This window comes from Amblyomma maculatum, chromosome 1 (genome assembly GCF_055883805.1).
Source record: "Amblyomma maculatum isolate TAMU_Amacu chromosome 1, ASM5588380v1, whole genome shotgun sequence".
In the NCBI taxonomy this organism is placed as follows: Eukaryota; Metazoa; Arthropoda; class Arachnida; order Ixodida; family Ixodidae; genus Amblyomma; species Amblyomma maculatum.
In genome coordinates, this window is record NC_139344.1 from 77,951,790 (window position 1) to 77,958,495 (window position 6,706).

Here is a 6,706-nt window from a genome sequence, read left to right on the forward strand (position 1 = left end):
GAATATAGACAAGATAGGCAAAGCAGCCGAGGAGTTCTATACTGATCTCTACAGTAGCCAAAGCAGTCAGGAACGTAATGAGATTGGCGGTAGGGAAAAACTGTCAGCCGTTCCACCAGTGACGAAGGAGGAGGATAAGAGAGCAATAGAAACTATGAAAAAAGGGAAAGCAGATCGAGAGGATCAGATAACTATAGATTTGTTGGAGGACGGGGAGGTATCGTGAAAGAAAAAAAGAAAAACTGGCCACCCTGTGTACGCAGTGCCTGGTGTCATCGACGGAACAGGAACAATGGAAGAACTCAAATGTTATCCTCATTTATAAGAAAGGGGACGCTAAGGATCTTATAAGTTACAAACCAATCAGCTTAGTGTCTGTTACGTATACGGTATTTACTAAGGCAATCGCTAATAGAGTCCGGACATCCTTAGACTGCAATCAAGCAAATGATCAAGCAGACTTTCGGGAAGGATACTTTACTATTGATCATATCCATACCATCAATCAGGTGATAGAAAAATGCTCGGAATATAACCAGCCCTTATACATAGCATTCATTGATTACGAAAAAGCCTTTGACTCAGTTGAAACTTCGGCGGTGATGCAGGCATTGCGAAATCAGGAGGTAGACGAGCCGTACGTGAAAGTGCTGGAAGATATATATAGTGGCTGCACAGAAACCATAGGTCATAAAAAAAAGTAGCAAAATTCCCAAAAAGAATGCGGTTAGGCAAGGAGACACGAGCTCCCCAGTACTATTCACAGCTTGCTTAGAGAAAGTATTCATAGACTTGGAATGGGAGCATTTAGGGATAAGGGTAGATTGAAAATACTTCAGTAATCTGCGATTTGCTGATGACCTTGCCTTGCTAAGTAACTCAGGAGATGAACTGCAAATAATGATTGGTGACCTAGACAGGAAAAGTAGAAAGGTAGGCTTGAAAATCAATATGCAGAAGACTAAGGTAATGTTCAACAGCCTCGGGAACGAACAGTAGTTTACGTTAGGTAGCGAAGCACTGGAAGTAGTAGGTGAATATGTCTACTTAGGACGTGTACTAACCGCAGATTCGGGCCATGAAAAGGAAATAACAAGAAGAATAAGATTGGGATGGAGCGCATTTGGCAAGCACTCGCAGATTATGACTAGCAGCTTACCGGTATCGCTCAAGAGGAAAGTATACAACAGGTGCATCTTACCTGTACTCACCTATGGGGCTGAAACGTGGAGGCTAACGAAGAGAGTTCTACTTAAGTTGAGGAGAACCCAGAGGGCTATGGAACAAAAAATGGTAGGGGTAACATTAGGATATAGGAAGCGAGCAGAGTGGGTCAGAGAAATAACTTAAGTTACCGACATCCTAGTGGAAATTAAGAAGAAGAAATGGGCATGGGCAGAACATGTAATGTGAAGAGAGGATAACCGATGCTCGCTTAGGGTGACAAACTGGATTCAAAGGGAAGAAAGCGTAGCAGGGGGCGGCAAAAAGTTAGGTGGGTGGATGAGTTTAAGTTCGCAGGAGTGAAGTGAATGCAGCCAGTACAGAACCGGGTTAAGTGGAGAAATATGGGAGAAGCCTTCGCCCTGCAAGTGAGTATGATCAGGCTGATGATGATGGCGATGATGAATGTCAGCGACTCAACAACCAGGGAATTCACGAAATTGATGGAATTCTACAAGAACTGCGGCCGACCGAAAAAGTGGTCCTCATTACTGTGCAATCTCTAACTCTGCTGTAATCGTACAGACATTTAAATTATGATTATAGTTTTCAGTAAAACACGCACGTACGCAATAATCGTTCCGTCCGTCGCCATCGTCGACGCGGGCTCACGCAGTTGCTGGGCTGGACGGCTACAAGGCTGGCTGTAAATGATTTGTGCCATTTGAACATTCGCTACATCTTGAACATTCGCAGTAAACACATCGCATCATTGCCTTGATCACAACAGTAATTAGTGTCTGGATAGGCAGCCAGTTCCTCCTTGCAAGTGCCCTGTCGTCTGCTCGATAATGCACACCTAAAACGTACCAGCCCTTGAAGACGTCTTGTGCGCATGCGCGCCGCGGCACCGTGCACCGGGCGCGTCGAAAAACTGCCGCCTCTACAGTCCGCCGCGGCACCGTGCACGCCAGCCGCGCCGGGCTCTAGATGCGGTAGTTTTTTGACTCGCCCGTCGTAGCCGACGTGCCGTAGCCGACGTCGCGGCTCTGCTAGTCGCGTCGAAAACTTCGGACTATATTGGGGCCTTAACGACGCACCGTGGGCCGTGCGAGCCGGTCACCACTTCCTCTTGTCCATAGTGACGGAGGTCGTAGCCTCGACTCGGCATAAACGGGCTTTTCTGAACACACACTGTGGGCCAAAGGAGCGTGTATATAAAACTACGAGCACGAAACTTATAATATACAGTGCGCTCTATACTGACTCTGTCGCAAAATTACTTCCTTTCAGGCGGACCACCAGCTACGATGGTAGTCATCTGTAATGATACTGACGAATCGAAGAATGTGTAATGAGGCTCGAAACGCGCATTTTCGCTATTGTCCGCACGTCGTATAATTGGCTAGCCGAGGCACAGCTGCAACCATAATTAGCGACTTGAGAATTATATGCTTATGAGCGACAAGACAGCTTCACGGAGATACCAATAACGAAACAAGTGTGTGCATTTCCTCAGCTGACAGCACTGACGTCTTTTACAATTTCTTTTCGAAACGTTCTGACGAGAAACTTTGCGAAACAGCTCCTAAACTCATTTTGTATTACAAAAGGACCGAATAAGAAAATGGCGTGCACAGGAAATGCTCCCCCAAAGAGGGCGCATTGATCCAAAGCCACCTAGACTACTCAAGGCCTCTCCGCTCGGTCCGTGACGTCACGCTAGTTGTCCGGCCGCCGCTTGCCTCCACTCGCGGCTGCGGGGTTTCGCCGGCTGTTTTCAGCGCATTTTTTTACTATTCGAGGCGCAGGGGCTGTTGAAATAGGCCAATAAACATGACATGGCGACTAAGGGAGAGCTCTTTAACTGCAGGTATAAGTTCACCGTATATCTACCATGTTAATTTATAATTCACATTTTTTTTTCATGCGGTATCTAACTACATCTCATACATACTGCTTTTTAAAAGGGCGTATTTTTTTTGTCATTTTCAAAACGGATGGCATGTTAAGCATAGAAATAACCAAATGAAAGAAGTCATGCAAAACAATAACGTGAGACTTTTTAAACATTTTATTGCTACCGGTTCTTTGCACTAAAATATTTCAGTTCTTTAATTTTTTCAGCTTTCTGGCAGCTGCCTTCTTCTGACTGCTATCTTGAATAGCATCATTCCTCAACTTGCACAAATTATTAAGCACAGTGTTCGCTGCTGCTTTTATCATAAGCTGCAGAAGTAATTTTGGTGAATGCCCATTTTCGCACTCGTTGGCCGGAAAGTCTTCTTGCACGTGGGAAGCTACTAATGACGCTACAATGGCTTGTTGACTGCGGCTCAATAAAAATCTCTCTTCATTATTCCCTGTTGAAAGCTTTTCAACAACGAGCTTGCAGACAAGAACCATATTGACAACACATGGCTGCGGAAACTTGAGGCCACCTCTGGAAAGGTGTAGAATCATGTTCATGTCTTCAGTTTCCAGGACTCTGTCCTCAACAACAACTGCGCTGGCACACGAGGAACAAGAAATGTTCTTTAGGGCAGCATGTGCGCAATAGCCAGCTATGTAGGCTATCACATCCATGTCACTCTTTGACGCAGTTATGTCGTCCTCTGTAATTATAACAGAAAGATTGTTATCTGTGTCTACAATTGCTTCGTCGTCCTCCTTGGCGCCTGAAGTCTCTTCCACAGGCAATGTCAGGAGCTTCTGTAGCCTCAACTTTTTTTCCGACTCATATAATTGACGCACAGAAATATGGTAGTTCCTGCCAGATAACCTCCTATAACTACCGAAACGGTCTTCCAGTGCGTCTGTTTGAAATTTCCCAAGCAAGACGTATTTAAACCCCAGCTCTTCCAACCAATAACGTGACACTTCGACGAGAGAATAGCAGGTCAGCCGCAATGCAGTGTGTGTTTCCCTGGTGAGAGTGCCACTGGACATGTTAACTGAGTGCCAGGCGTCAAGCCAGTCTACAATTCTGCTGAGAAAAGTCAGCTGGTGATCAGTGATGGATTGTATTGGGGCTTGCAGGCTGTCCTTGGCTCTTCGGCCCTTGTTAGGGGTTTTTACGTTTACTATTTTCCACCATGTCAGCGCGATGTCTATAAACATGGCGGTTGAATCTGCAAGCGGGACCTGCAACGCTGATCCACGAGTTCGGAGAGCATTAGAGACGAAGGAGTTAATTACATTTAGTACCAGTTTCACGTTCTGGCGCTCCATAACTGTAGGATTTACAGCTTTTGCGTTGAGCCCGTAGGCAGCTTTCACAAGTGCTGTTTTTTTTCGAAGTATACAGTTTCCTAATAGCTTCGAATGATGCCGCTTTCATTCTAGGGGGACCGTCAGGCATACCCCCTGACAAATCAATTTCCGGGAAGTAGAAACAGGTTCCAGAGTTTTTTTGATTGATCCAATTATTTCTAATGCACTTCAATAAGTGCACCGGATCCACGATGTAAAATAGCGGTTGTTGACTGTCTACAGGGTGAGGGTACACAATGCTCAATTGCTGCTTTTCCGAAAATAATGACATCATTTTCCTGTTCAGAGAATTGTTGTCAGTTATGACAGCTACTACTTTTATCCCCATTTCTTCAATGCCAACTACTATCTTCTTCGTGTACTGGTGCAGGGTTTCAGCATTCATCTTACAAACAGGTAGAATATGTATAACATCCTTGTTTGAGGAAAGCAATGACTGCGTCATGAAGTCATGGGCGGTTGTTGCAGGCTCGGAAGAATGGGCTGATGCTCCAATTATTGTTCCTGCCTTGAAGTCAAAGAATGGTTTAAGATGTATCTCATCAATCATTAGTATTACAGTTTTTTCGTGGGGCTGCAACAGTTTCGCTCGTTCCCGAATGTAAGCAAGGAAATTTGCTTGGTGCTGTTCCTGACTGGGGTCACCTTGATATTTAGAACAGACACGGCGTAGAGTTGATGGGTGCGGCAAAATTAAACTGGATGCAGATCTTGCGAAGTGATAGGCATGGGGAGAAATGGAGTGAAGAAGGCTGGAAAAAACTAGAATCCCAGAACTGTACGCACGCTTATTTGAAAGGAAAAGGCTGATTTGTTCATTAATAAATTTCAAGAGAGCAATGTCTTCTGTTCCTTCTTCAGTTTCGTGAATAAATTCGGATATCAGAAATTTCAAAAACGACAAAATGTCCCGTTTCTCTCCGCCCGAGTTTTCGGCATTTTTACGCAGCTGACTCTCAAGATTGCCAAGCAGTGCAGATAAGGCTGGAACATCGCAAACCTTGTCCGGAATTGCACTGCCACATGCTAGCGAGTGCAGCTTCACCATGCCTATAGTGACAGATATTGACAGATCCGGGAGGACTGTGACGGAACATTTCACATATGGAGACGGCTCCCTTTCGATACAAAGAAACATAATGGACTTTTCATTCGTAGTCACTGTCCAAAACTCCGAGTCGCAAATGTTCTTCAACTTGCTTTGCAATTCTTCAAACGAAGACACTGAATTTTTGAGTTTTTCTTCCTCGCTTGCCCTGATAGAATTTTTTATGGCTTCTTGAATGGCATCATTTTCCCGACGTGCTCTCTTTCTTGCTGGGGACTCTCGACACGAAGGTGCAGAAGAAAGGTACGCAGGACAATTGGGGAATAGCGAAGGCACTGCTTCCTTTTGAAGTTGAACTCGATCACGTTTTAGCTCTATGGTTCTGCCCGTTTGTTTGTCATGGTATGAGAGCTTGGTGACAAAGTCTTGCTCCTGGAAATGGACCTCGCACACCTGCATAAGGAAGCTTAATTACAAAACCATCCAATTATCTCGAAAACACTATTTAACAACGTTTAAATTTACAGGTTTTAGTTTTGTGTTGGATTTTATGGTAGATATGCTAAGGCTATAAAATTTCAGGGGTTAAAATTCAGTTACTTACCTTGGAATGAATGGTCGGCGTAAAATCTTTGCGAGGAACTGCTCTCATCCAAGCTTTTCTTTGAGCTTCATCCTTCGGAAAACTAAACAATCTGACTTTTGGGCCCCCGTCATAATTTCCGCGGCACCCAGGCACGCATCATCGGCCCATGTTTCGGCGGTTGTAAAACAAACTTGCTTTTGCTTCAGCACCACATCATGATTTAAACGCGAGCACAAGCCAAGAGGAAACAGATCGATGTCTTGCAGTTCGAAAACCAAGTCAGAAAAGAGAAATACCAGCATGTTCAATGTGTATAACCTAACCACAGGGAGACAGAGTGGAAAGATCCACCTGCATTGCCTCCTGCAGGTGCGATGCACCTGCATTTCTTCTCCCCGTGCACTGCACCGAACTTTCAGCATCGCTCGCGGTCGGGCCACTAGTGTGACGTAGGCCCTTGTGGAGAGGAGGAGCGCGCAGGCCTTTTCTAGTCTAGGTGGCTTTGATTGATCCCGCTCCGTACCTTTGTAGATCCCTCCGACTAATCATTCTTGTCCATGCTGCCGAAGCCCGGGCTGTGTTAACAGTGCGCCCTTATCACGCCGTTATCAACTAAACAGGCACTTCGAAGAAGC

At 45.2% G+C, this 6,706-nt stretch overlaps 1 pseudogene; it reads right to left on the bottom strand.

Annotated features, from left to right (window-relative positions):
• Positions 1-3,270: 3,270 nt before the first annotated feature.
• LOC146202860 (uncharacterized) lies at positions 3,271-5,944 on the bottom strand (annotated as a pseudogene).
• Positions 5,945-6,706: the final 762 nt, after the last annotated feature.